At 51.2% G+C, this 13,793-nt stretch overlaps 1 protein-coding gene across 10 annotated transcripts in view; it reads left to right on the forward strand.

Moving 5' to 3' along the window:
- Nucleotides 1-13,793, forward strand: part of LOC119166653 (uncharacterized) — a 288,262-nt gene that overhangs the window by 17,743 nt on the left and 256,726 nt on the right. For 3 of the 10 annotated variants that reach the window (XM_075883326.1, XM_075883327.1, XM_075883332.1), the window contains exon 1: nt 226-697. The exons of 5 other annotated variants lie outside the window; for them this stretch is intronic. The gene's annotated coding sequence lies outside the window, so the exon portion shown is untranslated. Of the gene's footprint in view, nt 1-225; nt 698-13,793 lie in introns of those variants that run through there. 2 more of the 10 variants (XM_075883331.1, XM_075883330.1) reach the window with 1 other exon arrangement.

Raw genomic sequence — 13,793 nt, forward strand, 5'->3', positions numbered from 1 at the left:
AAAAGATGCCTTGTATTGAAAAATTTGCCTGCTGATTGACGACGTCACTTACGTAGAGTTAATTACAATTATGTTTACGCTTCAAAAAATTTTTACGTCATTTTTTGCATATGGGCTCCAAAAACATAAAAACTTTTTGAAGACATTCCTACTTGAGTAGCGCCACCACCGTAGTTCCAACGACCGCCGCTTTTCAAGTGACCACCGATAATCCGGCAGGCAGAAGAAATCTAGGAGGTGTTGGCCGTGGGGACCTCCGTCCTCCCGCCCGCACAGCATGCGGCCCAGCGCAGTAGTTTCATTGGCGTTGTGCAAAAGGAAACTGCGAGCAACAGCACAAAGAAAGGAGAGCGCGTGAAAAAAGAAGGAAAAGGAAGTTGCCGCCTCGCCAACGGCGCGGCAGTTTCCGAACGTGGCGCGCTCGATCGCAGGCGGCAGGGTGGCACAGCGAAGGGATATGGCGGCTGCTGCGCCCAGCCGACGACGACGAATCTAGTAAAGCCCTTCTCAGCGCGAACCACTCCTATTATCTGCGGCCGTCGCCAACGCAGCCCGAAAGAAAAACGAAACCGCCCCGCGGCGTCGCTCGCAACAGCAAAGGCAGCCTCGCGCGACGCCGGGAAGAAAACGCGACGACGGACGGCTCCGACACGCAAGCCCACGGAGGCACCCAAACAACGACGACCTTCTGAAATCGGTGAGTGGCGCTTTGCTCGTGTCTCCAATACACGAGTCTGATGTTGTAGTACGTCCGTTATACGCTTTATCATCGCTATGAGTGCCGCACACGGAACGCCGCATCCCAAAGGAGGGAGGGGTCGCAATGGCGAAGATGCTCTCACCCTTCTCTTTTTTTTTTCTTTCGCCTTTTTGCTTTTAGACGTCCTGTGCCCTTTTGGGAACGACGACGGGCAGAAGTGCTGGAGCGAGGATTTTTGTTGGCACGACGATGTCCGCTGGTTTTCGCAATTGTTTGTAACTGCCTGCGTTTCAACCGCTAGATGCGCGTATAAAGGCGTTTAGCGCATGAATTTCTTGAACGAACATACAGTGGCGACAAGCGCCCAATCGACACTTTTCTGTCGCATTTCACACAGAAATCCCTGAATGCGGAATGTAAAAAGACGATGCTGTTGTGATCTTCGGGATGGTTTTATTCGTTCATATGACGCGCTTGTAGGTGGGATGGTGAATCAAATGCGTTGCGAAGAGCGCGACGGCATTGAGCGTATCGCGCGTGGGTGCGCCGAAATTTCGGAATTGTTACAACTGTACGGCTTTCAAAGCTTGTGCGGCAATACCTGAGTCGCACTTTTATGGTGGTTGGTCGGTTAACCAAGCCAGCATCCCGGTCAGGAAATAAAAGAAACAATGGAATGTATGCAGCACATGTTTGCAAAGCAGCTGTAGCCCTCTCGACAACATGGATTTTTGTACTGTCGCGGATAGGTGGCTAAAGTTGCGCAAGTTGTTCCTCTTGTTTGCGTGAATAGTAAATTATTTTCACGCAAATGTACACCAGCAAGCGACACTGTAAATGTTTGTAGTGACATGGCCCATACATGCCAACCGCCAAAGGTAGGTATACTGGTGACTGGTGCTGTCACACTAAGGCTGGCCCACGAGCGGAACCATTTGTGATTAAGTTCTTCGACGTACAGGTGCGACCAAAAGTATGCAGACCGCGGGATCGCGTGGCAGAATGCATCGGCGCGCCAGCTAGCGACGAGACATGACGAAACACCTGCTGCAAGGGCGCATGCGCGTCCCGTCTTATAATCATGTCGCTCTGTTGGACGCGGTTGGGCGCTCGTACCCAAAACGACAACTGGGTGTCGCTTTTTTTTCTCCATCGAATCTGTGCCACTCTTCACGTAGCGGCTTGGACGGGGCTGGTTCAAGCACCGGCTTGCGTTGTTATTAACGCCGGTTGATTAAGATAAGTAAGCATAGCGAGCATCGCACAACCTGAAGCCAAACGCACAAAATAAATTTTTTTCAGGCCAGTTTGCCTTTTGTCGGGCTAATCCAAGTTGCACTTAAATGAGCTTAGTTAAGTCAAAGTTAATGTAGCCAAAATTAATCAAATGTAGTCGAGCACTTTATGACCTAGATAAGTAAGGTTTAAGTAGGTTTAGTTAAGCCCAGTGCAGCTTAGTGTTTTCATGTTAAGCGAAGTTAAGCTTAGATAAGCCCAGATGAGTGAAATAAGTATAGCCAAATGTAATTAGCCAAAGTTGATCATGCTCATTCATAACCTAGCTGTGCAAAATAAGCATATACAAGGCGAACCTTATCGTGGCCAATTAATCTAGGGCGACTTTCCTATGAGCCCACAGAAGTTCAGGCCAGGAAGATGCAAATGACTATTTACTGACTCCGTACTAATTAGTTTAAATTAAATCTAGTTACCACTAAGTAATAATAATACTAATCATGGCTGAATATTGGTCTGAAATCCATTTAAAGTATCCTCAATACTAGAATTTCATGTGACCTAATTGGGCTAAATATGCATAAATAATCTATTTAGGCAAACACCAAGGTAATTATAACAACTTTGACTAAGCTTGGTTGGTCATAGCATCATCAAACCAATTAAAATATGATTAGGCAACATCCTATTTAAACACAAATAATTAACATAATTGAAGTCGAATTCTTATGAGCTCAGAGAATCCAAGCTCGGCAAGATGGTGATTACTCCTGACCGAGTTGAGTCTCGTTTACCTAAATATACATCAAATTAGTCTTGACATTATTGAATAATGTGCGTGACATCAAGGCCCATCCAAAGTAGCTGAGTATGATGTCGCATAATTATGCAAATTACGCCTAGTTACACCTAATATAGATCGTGGTAAAGTTGGACTTGCTACGAAACCATTAACCCCACTGTGACTTTGCCTCGCGCCTCTAGTGCAAGCTGCCCACGTTTTTTTTTTCTTTGTTCATCGCATGGCGCACTGCTTTATGTCGAAGATTGTAACGGCGGCTGTCGGTCGTCTGTTGATTCTTGATACGGAGACGCGCAAGTTGTCGGGCTTCTTCGGCGCGATGAAGGTACTCGCTCACATCGAGGTTTTCTTCGTCGGTGACGTTGGGTAACATGGCATCGAGCGTCGTTGCCGGGCTCCTTCCGTAGACCAATTTGTATGGAGATATCTGCGTCGTCTCCTGCATCGCCGTGTTGTATGCGAAGGTCACATACGGAAGAATGGCGTCCCACGTCTTGTGTTCGACATCGATGTACATTGACAGCATGTCGACGATCGTCTTGTTAAGCCGCTCGGTGAGGCCGTTGGTCTGTGGGTGGTACGCTGTCGTCCGGCAGTGGTTTGTTTGGCTGTATGCCAAGATCGCTTGAGTTAAGTCGGCAGTGAATGCAGTTCCTCTGTCGGTGATAAGGACCTCCGAGGCGCCGTGACGTAGGACGATATTTTCGACGAAGAACTTAGCTACCTCGGATGCGCTGCCTTTTGGCAGGGCTTTTGTCTCGGCGTAGCGGGTGAGGTAGTCAGTCGGTAGCTGCCACGATCCATTTGTTTCTGAAAGGTGACGTCGAGAACGGCCCCTGTAGGTTCATACCAATCTGCTGGAAAAGTCGGCGAGGTGGTTCAATTGGCTGCAAAATTCCCGCTGGCTTTGTCGGTGGTGTCTAGCGCCGCTGACAGTCCCGGCATGTCCTCACATAACGAGTGACGTCAGGTGTAAGACGAGGCCAATAGTACCTTTCTTGTATCCTTGCGAGCGTGCGAGAAACACCGAGTTGCCCTGCTGTCGGATCGTCGTGCAGGGCCTGCAGGAGTTCTGGTCGTAGAGCTGAAGGCACCACAAGGAGGTACTTGGCTCGAAACGTTGAAAATTTTTTCTTTTGGAGAAGACCGTTTCGCAGGAAGAACGACGTAAGTGCGCGCATGAATACCTTTGGGACTTCGGTGGTCCTGCCTTCGAGGTATTCTATTAAGGCCTTAAGTTCCGGGTCCGCCCGCTGTCGTTCAGCGAAGTCGTCGGTAGTTATTGTTCCGTCATCCGAGTCGTCAGGTTGTGGTTGGTCGACAGGTGCACGAGAGAGACAGTCGGCGTCGGAGTGTTTTTTGCTGGACTTGTAAACGACGATAATGTCATATTCTTGAAGTCTCAGGCTCCATCGTGCGAGGCGACCTGAAGGGTCCTTCAAGGTGGCTAGCCAACACAAGGCGTGGTGGTCGCTCACAACTTTGAAGGGCCTGCTGTAGAGGTAGGGACGAAATTTCGACGTAGCCCAGATGATGCCGAGGCACTCCTTTTCTGTTGTTGAATAATTGGCTTCTGCTTTGGGTAGCGATCGGCTGGCTTAACTAATAACCCTTTCAAGTCCGTCAGCCCTCTGCACAAGAATGGCGCATGGACCTACGCTGCTTGCGTCAGTGTGTATTTCTGTCTCTGCAAATTCGTCGAAATGGGCAAGTAACGGAGGCGTCTGGTGGAAAGCGTGTTCCTGTGGCATTTCCCACTTGTACTCCGCGTCGGCCTTGGTAAGGTTAGTGAGAGGATCGGCCATGCGGGCGAAGTTTTTCAGAAACCGCCCATAATAGGCGCACAGGCCCAAAAATTGGCGCACCGCCTTCTTGTCAGTGGGGGCAGGAAGTTGGCGATGGCGGCTGTTTTCTGTGGATCGGGACGAACTCCAGACTTGCTAATAACGTGCCCCAGAAACAAGAGCTCCTCGTACGCAAATCTGCACTTTTCTGGCGTCAGTGTAGGTCTGGACGTCTTGATGGCTTTAAATACAGCTTCAAGGCGCCGGAGATGCTCGCCGAAATTCGAGGAAAACACGATGACGTCGGCCAAGTACACAAGGCAAGTCTGCCACTTCATTCCTGCCAGTACTGTATCCATAACGCGTTGAAAAGTTGCAGGCGCTGAGCAAAGGCCGAAGGGCATCACCTTAAACTCGAAGAGGCCGTCCGGTGTTATAAACGCCGTCTTCTCTCGGTCTCTTTCGTCGACTTCGATTTGCCAATAGCCAGTATTGAGGTCCATTGACGAGAAGTACTTGGCGTTATGGAGCCGATCAAGGGCGTCGTCTATTCGTGGGAGAGGATACACGTCCTTTCTTGTGATTTTATCCAGGCGGCGATAATCGAATCGGAAACGTAGGGTCCCATCCTTTTTCTTCACTAACATCACGGGGGACGCCCATGGACTCTTGGACGGCTGGATGATGTCATCCCGCAGCATCTCATCAACTTGTCTTTTCATGGCCTCCTGTTCTCGCGTCGAAACCCTGTACGGACCCTGACGGAGTGGTCTGGCATTTTCTTCGGTTAGGATGCGATGTTTCGTGATTGGGGTCTGACGAATGTTTGATGACGATGAAAAGCAATCTTCGTACTGCAGGAGCAGGGCCTTGAGCGGTTCTTGCTTATGGTTCGGAAGTCTGGGATTGACGTTGAAAGCTGTGGGAGGGGCTTGGTTCCTCTGAGCAGGTTCCACAGAATTGGTGAAGGCGAAAGCACTGGTGGCGTCCACAGTTTCTTCGATGTATCCGACCGTTGTTCCTTTGTTCACATGTTTGTACTCGTGGCTGAAATTCGTGAGCATAACCGTTGCTTTGCCTCCCCGCAGCTCTGCAATTCCTCTTGCGACGCAAATATTTCGGGTGACCAACAGATGGTGACTGCCTTTAACGACGCCTTTCAAGTCAGGTGATTTAGGAGCGCTGACCGAAATAATGACGCTAGAGCGAGGCGGAATGGTGACTTGTTCTTCCAGCACAATCAAGGCATGGTTTCCTGACGGCGTGCGCGGCGGTAGTGTTTCTTTTGTGGATAATGTTATCGACTTTGTTCTTAGGTTGATGACATCCCCATGGAGGCATAAGAAGTCCATACCAAGGATGACATCTCTCGAGCAACGCTGTAGGACTACGAAGTCTGTAGGATAAATTCGGCCGTTAATGGTGACTCTAGCTGTGCAGATTGCTGTAGGCGTTACGAGATGACCTCCGGCTGTACGGATTTCAGGGTCTTCGCAAGCTGTCCTAATTTTCTTTAACTTTGTGGCGAATGACCCACTGATGACTGAATAGTTGGCTCCATTATCGACGAGAGCGGTCACACTGTGGCCGTCGATAAGAACGTCGAGGTGGCCTGGTTGGCGTTGTGTTCGGAAAGCTCCGTCGCGTCGTCATCGTCGGAGGATCTTCGGTAGTTCATCGCACAGCAACCGCACCTCCATTGGTTGCTGCCCTTAGTTTCCCGGATACGGGCTAGGAGACCGGCCCCGCATTGGGCCAAAATACTGCCGGGGATGCGGTGACATGCGGCGGCTGGGCGGCAGCGAACGGGAAGGACTTTCGTGGTGTCCATTGAGTTCCTGTCAGGTAGTCGGCGATGTCACGTGGCCGTTCTCCTGGCTGCGGACGCGGTGCATTGACGGCGAAGCCACGCAGCCCTATCTGTCGGTACTGGCAACGGCGGTATGTGTGTCCGGCCTCGCCGCAGTGGTAGCAGAGCGGCCGGTGGTCAGGGGTGCGCCAGACGTCGGTCTTCCTCGGCGCACTGCGCTGGGCCGCTGGCGAACGGTAGGACGTCGGTGGGGGTGTTGGCGGCGGTGGCGTCTGGCGACGGATGTGCGATGGGACAGCGTTTTGACGTGCACGTGGAGGAATGGCATGGCGGCGGGCTGCAGCAGCATAGCTCATGGCTTGCAGCTGAAGCTCTTGAGACTGAGGAACGCCCAGTGATTGCTGGATCTCCTGGCGTACGACGTCCGCGATGGATTCCACGTGAGGCTGCACTGAATGAAGTAATTTTCGTAGCTCCTCTTGCACGATCACTCGGATCGTTTCGCGCAAGTCAGTGGTTCCAAGCCCTTGAATGCCGGCGTAGCTTGTAGACGAGAAGCTATGCTTATATTGCCGCATGCGCATCTCGAGCGTCTTCTCTATCGTAGATGCTTCTGAAATGAATTCGGCGACCGTCTTTGGCGGGTTTCTGATCAGCCCGGTGAAGTGTTCCTGCTTTACTCCTCGCATGAGCAGATGGACCTCTTTCTCCTCGGACATGTCGCAGTCAGCGTGGAGGAAAAGCTTAATCATATCTTCCGTGAATAGCGCCACGTTTTCGTTTTTCATCTGCATGCGGGTTTCGAGAAGAGCTGCGGCCTTCTCCTTGCGCACCGCACTTGCGAAAGTGGTGAGGAACCTGGCGCGAAAAATGTCCCACGTTGTAAGACTTCGCTCTTGATTCTCGAACCAGGTCCGAGCAGCATCTTCTAAGGCGAAATACACATGCCGGAGCTTGTCATCGTCTGTCCAGTCATTGAAGGCGGCGGCGCGGTCTAACCTTTGGATCCAGCTTTCTGGGTCTTCCAGTGGCGAACCGTGGAAAGTTGGCGGCTCTTTGGGTTGTCGGAGCAGGAGTGGTGCAGGCTGCACGGGGGCGGTCATGGTTGCAGTAGTTGATGTCGGGATCCGTGTCTGCCTGGCTGCTTCAGGAAGGGGCCCGTACTCTGGTTGTAGTCCCCTCTGCCTGCGGCTTGTTCGCTGTTCAGGGTTAGCGTCCGTGTCTTCTTTGCCGCTTGGGCCGGGGTCGCGGCTTAAAGGGGGCGTCCGGAACATCAAAGAAGCAGCACCTCCACCAGATGTCACGGGGTCGTGGCGTGGCCGAAGAAAGGAGACTTTGTGTTAGAATTTAACTGTTTATTTGGGCGAACCTGTGCCCGGTAAATGGAAAGTCCGATTACAGTAGCAGTCTTGGACTGATAGCGGCGAACGGAGCGTCGGCCGTCGATCAACTACTCACAAGCGGCGAAGTGCGTCGGCATTTATACTCTTGCCATTGAATGTTCTAGCGTTATCGCTGGCGGTGGCATAGGTTCCAGAATAATCTGTACAATTCGCAAAGTGGGCGTGATCTTATCGAAATGATCTGCTAAAGTCCGGAAGCTTCTCGAAAACTGCAGGCGCAGTTTGCGCTGAGAATTGTGTAGTGTTTTGGAGGGATAAGAAAACTTGAGAAATGGAACGTGGCAATATGATATTTGACAATACGTTGGCAAGAGGCACATCGCGTTGAATAAAAAGAAATGACCCCACGTCGTTGTGCTAAGTATCCCTGCATGTAACATGTTCTAAATATTGTGTTTTAATAATGTTACGGAAAAGAAGAGACGCCGCATCGACGAGGCTATTGATTAGATGTGTTTGAAACCAGCGGTGGTGGCGTGACTAGTTCACTAGCGATCGAGCAAAGACCACCTTTCGTCTTACTTGTCAAGCACACACGCACGTCGCCCCCTATAATCTCTGTATGCCTGCATGTAGAATAATCCCCGATGGCAGAAGCACCGTCTCGGTGCATCTAAATGTCAACGTCACTAGGAGAGTGGTAGGGCTTGAAGCGTGCAACATGTACAATATCGGTAGCCTGTTGGGCACATGAAGGCGACGGGGCAACAGAACCTAATTCATATGTCACAGGAGTAACCACACGAAGGACTCCGTATGAACCTGTGTAGCGAGTAAGCACTTTTTCTGACAAGCCAACTTGACTGGTCGAAGACCAGAGCAGGACCAAAGAACCGGGTCGAAGGTGTACGTCGAGGTGTCGTTGGTCATACAAATGCCATTGCTTTTCTTGAAAGGCCAGAAGGCGAGTACGGGTGATTTCGCAGGCGTGAGCGGCCCAAGTGATAGCGTCCATGGCATATTCACTGGTCGGTACTGCAGGGGACAGTATGACGGCGTCTAGAGGCAGTGTTGGTTCTCGGCCAAACAGCAAAAAAAATGGAGAGTTACCGGCAGTGTCATGGCGCGAAGAATTATAGGAAAATATGACGTACGGCAACGCAAGATCCCAGTCGGTGTGGTTGGTAGAAACATACTTAGCGAGCATGTCTTTAAGAGTTCGATTTAGACGCTGCGTGAGTCCTTTGGTTTGCGATGGTATGACGTGGTGAGCTTGTGTCTCGTTTGACAGGACTGCAAGATGTCGGCTATGACCTTCGACAAAAAGGTGCTGCCACGGTCTGTAAGCAGCTGCCATGGCGCTCCGTGTTGCAAAATCGTGTCCTCAAGGAGGAAGTCGGCGACGTCTGTGGCGCAGCTTGTAGGAAAAGCTTGTGTGATGGCATAACGCGTGGCGTAGTCGGTGGCCACAGCTATCCACTTGTTACCCGAGGAAGACAAGTGGAAAGGGCCAAGTGGGTCCAAGCCATTGCGGAAGAACGGTTCTGACGGAATGTCAAGTGGTTGAGGGCGTCCGGCGGGAAGTGTCGATGCCGTTTTGCGGCGCTGACGTTTCTCACAAGCCGCATCGTATCTTCTGACTGAGCATGCAAGCCCTGGCCAGAAGAAGCGTCGGCGTATTCAGCCATAAGTGTGTGACACACGAGTGTGACGGGCAATAGGAAGGTCATGAAGTTCATTTAGAACTTCCGAGTGAAGGTGTTTCGGAATGACAAGCAGCACGGCCGGTCCATCCGTCTCAAAACTTTGGCGGTACAATACACCATCGTGGAGCACAAATGAGCGATGGGACTGTTTGGAAGATGGTGATTCAAGGCACTCAATGATAGCACGCAAGGGCGCATCATGGCGCTGCTCGTCACTGATGGATGTCATTTCTGAAAGGGAAATGACGCCAGGCTCAGTGTCGGTGTCAGGCGTAGTGCTCGACTCAGCAACCGGGTAGTGGTACAGGCAGTCTGCGTCCTGATGTAGGCATCCGGACTTGTACGTCCCCGCGTAGGTATACTCTTGCAGTCGCAGAGCCCGAGCCGGCCAGTAGGATCCTTCAGTGATGTAAGCCAACATAGCGCATGATGGTCAATTATTAGAGAAATTTGTGCCATATGAATATGGGCGGAGCTTTGAGACTGCCCAAACAAGAGCAAGACACTCACGCCTTGTAATGGAATAGTTGCGCTCAGCAGCTGTGAGGAGGCGGCTAGCGGAGGCGACAACTCGGTCGTGTCCCCGTTAGCGTTGGGTCAGGACGGCTCCGATCCCATGACCACTAGCATCATTTCGGACTTCTGTCAGAGCAGATCGGTCAAAGTGAGCCAATATAGGTGGAGTCGTCAGAAGCATGATTAGATGAGAAAAAGCAGCAGCTCCGCCTAAACGTGACGTCTTTCTTTAGAAGATCAGTGAGGGGTCGAGCGATAGTTGTGAAGCCTTTCACAAACCTTCTAAAGTAGAAACAAAGTCCTACAAAACTCCAGACGCCTTTGACTGACCAGGGTATAGGAAAACTGGTGACTGCACGAATTTTCTCCGGGTCCGGCTGCTCACCAGATGCGTCGACAAGGTGGCCGAACATCGTAATTTGCCGGCGTCCGAAGTGGCGCTTCGACAAGTTTAATTGAAGGCCTGCAGTGCGGAATATGTTGAGAATAGCTGACAAACGCTGAAGGTGGGTCTCAAATGTTGGTCAATATACAACGACATCGTCAAGATAACAAAGACATGTTGACCATTTAAACCCTTGTAGCAGAGAGTTCATCATGCGCTCGGACATGGTTGGGGCATTGCATAGCCCAAACGGCATAACCTTGAACTGATATAGGCCGTCTGGAGTTACAAATGCAGTCTTCTCGGTCTTTTTAGTCAACAGCAATGTGCCAGTAGCCGGAACATAGGTCTGCATTGCATAGCCCAAACGGCATAACATTGAACTGATGTAGGCCGTCTGGAGTTAGAAACGCAGTCTTCTCTTGGTCTTTTTCGTCGACAGCAATGTGCCAGTAGCCGGAACATAGGTCTATTGAAGAAAAGTATCGGGCGCCGTGGAGACAATCGAGAGCGTCATCGATGCGGGGTAAAGGGTAAACGTCCTTTTTCATGATTCTATTCAGATGTCGGTAATCCACGCAGAACCGCCACATGCCATCTTTCTTTTCAACGAACACAACGGGGGACGGCCAAGGGCTCGAAGAGGGTTCAATAATTTCTTTGGCTAACATCTTGGTGACTTCTTGAATTACTTTTCGCTCGGTGGCAGGCACCCGGTATGGTTGTCGATGATTGGGATGAGAATCACCTGTGTTAATGCGGTGCTTGAAGAGTGAAGTCTGGCCAAGTGGACGGCTGTCTATGTCGAATATGTCGCAGTATGAAGACAGAAGGCGGCAGAGCGCTGCTGACTTCTATGGTTCGAGGTCCGTGGCGATCATGGATTTAAGGTTGCATCGAGGCACGTGGCATCCTGCGATTGACATGGGTGATCGGGACATGCGTCTGCCGCAAAACAGGTGACGTGGTCGTCAATTAAGGGTCTTAGCGTGGCGACCGATATTCCTTGAGGTAGCACTTGTTTTACGAAACCAAAATTGGCAACAGGTAAGTATGTTCGGTTAGACGCCATGGTTACGACGGAGTGTGGGACAGTAATGTTGCGCGCCAGGAGAACGATGTAATCACAGTTGAGCATGGTAGAGGGGGTTGCCAATTCAATGAATGTGAGAGCTTTAGGTGGTATCCGGAAGAAGTCAGTGGTGCACAAGCTGTTCAGGAGCTCAGGGTGAGAATCCGGGAGAAGAGGAAGTTCTTGGCAGAGAGTACCGGTGGCACAATTGATTGGGGCAGAATGCATTGATAGGAAGTCCATGCCGAAGATTAGGTCGTGAGGGCAATTTTCAAGCACTGTAAATAAAACGGGGACATGGCGGCCGGCATTACTAAGGCGAGCGGTACACATTCCAGTGAGGGCCATAGTTCCACCATCAGCGACACGGAGGGCTTTAGTTGCGGCAGGCGTGAGGACTTTTTTGAGCAGGCGACTGGAATGAGCACTCATTATGGACACTTGAGCTCCAATATCAACTAACGCCGTCAAAGAAATACCGTCCACATACACCTCAATCAAGTTCATATTAGTGGGGAGCGTCAACGGAGAATTTGGATCAGTCGCAATTGATGCAGCACTATCTCCCGGAGCTGCATGATCTAGTTTTCCGTTCGAGAGAATCTAATTATCCATCCGAGAGGCGGCGGATATCGGTGTGGTTGGGGTGATGGGGGACGGCGGCTTTGAGGTGACAACGAACGAGCGGTGGAGCAGCTATTTGGGACGTCGGAAGAAGGGTACACACGACTGGGCAAATACCGACGGGAGTCCTCGTGTGGTCGAGTAGAGGAAAATGGGCTCCAGGTTGAGGGCGTCCAAGTGTTGCGGCAGTAGCGGGAGATATGGCCAACTCGGTGGCAGTGGAAGCAGATCGGTCGGTCGGTCATCTGCAGTTCTCCATTCCATCGGATTGCGAAATAAAATCAAGTCATGGCGTGGTGCATTTATTGTCATTGGTCTGGAGGTGGGTTTGGAGGCAGAGCAGGCCACAGGAATACCGAGCTTTGCAGTTTCCTGCCTCACGATAGCTTGAATAACAGAGACCACCGGAGGCATTTGTGCGGCGCCATGGTCGAGCGGATGTGGAGAAAATGGTGCCGGACTTGAGGCCTCAAGCTCCTGTCGAACTATACGTGTCATACTGTCTTGCATGGGTGGTGCGGAACTCAGATCAATGCGGGTTGATGTAACAGCCGTGTTTGGTAGCCGCATAAACTGAGGCAGAACACGGTGGCTTTTGGCCATTTCCAAGCGGCGGCATTCCTTAGTAATCATATCTACGGTCGTGACGTTAATGTGGCCCACCTTGTCACTCTCTGTCATTGGAACGTCCACTTTCCGTCACAACGCGAGCATGTCTTATATGTAGGAAACGTACGACTTAGTTGAGGACTGCGCACGAGTGGCAAGTTCTACTCGCGCTTCCATTTGGCGACCGGACGGGTCCCCAAAGAGGTCGTGTAGTTGCTCCTTGAAGATATCCCAGCTGGTGAGCTCGGTCTCATGGGCGTCGAACCAAACAAGTGGGGTGCCGTCCAAGTAAAATATTACGTTGGCGAGTATCATTGTAGGGTCCCATCGGTGTGTCTGGCTAACGGGCTTGTACATACGGAGCCAGTAGTCAATGTCAACCATAGTGGGCAGCGCACAAAAGGAAACACACAAGAGAAGGAATCAGGACAAGCGCTGGGTCCTGATCCAGCGCTTGTCCTGATTCCTTCTCTTGTGTGTTTCCTTTTGTGCGCTGCCCACTATGGATAAGTTCCAACGCGCCCGCCTTTCGGTGCTACAACAGTCAATGTCAAGCCCAGGTTGTGCGGAGAATGTTCTGGGATCACGGGCGGCGGGACATCGTCAAGTATGTGGTGGCTGGAGCTACAGATGGAGAAGCTGATGGGTTGTTGTTATTGGTAGCCATGGCCGGAGACTGAATGGTGCGGCCACTGTGAAGCTTCATAGTGAAGACAGGGAACGTTCCACCTCCACCAAATATGTTACGGAAAAGAAGAGACGCTGTATCGACGAGGCTGTGGATTAGATGTATTTGAAACCAGCGGTAATGGCATGACCACTTCACCAGCGATCGAGCGGAGACCACCCTTCGTTGTCGTCGGGCACACACGCGCGTCGCCCCCTAGAATTTCAGTATGCATGCATGTAGCAATATATGTGTTCTTGCCTGTGCGTCTGATCTTTTTATGGCTAACTAAAGCAACTTAAAGTTGCCCCGCCGTGGTGGTCTAGTGGCTAAGGCACTCGGCTGCTGACCCGCAGGTCGCGGGTTCGAATCCCGGCTGCGGTGGCTGCGTTTCCGATGGAGGCGGAAATGTTGTAGGCCCGTGTGCTCAGATTTGGGTGCACGTTAAAGAACCCCAGGTGGTCTAAATTTCCGGAGCCCTCCACTACGGGGTCTCTCATAATAATATGGTGGTTTTGGGACGTTAAACCTCACATATC

This window comes from Rhipicephalus microplus, unplaced genomic scaffold (assembly GCF_043290135.1).
Source record: "Rhipicephalus microplus isolate Deutch F79 unplaced genomic scaffold, USDA_Rmic scaffold_16, whole genome shotgun sequence".
NCBI classification, from domain to species: Eukaryota; Metazoa; Arthropoda; class Arachnida; order Ixodida; family Ixodidae; genus Rhipicephalus; species Rhipicephalus microplus.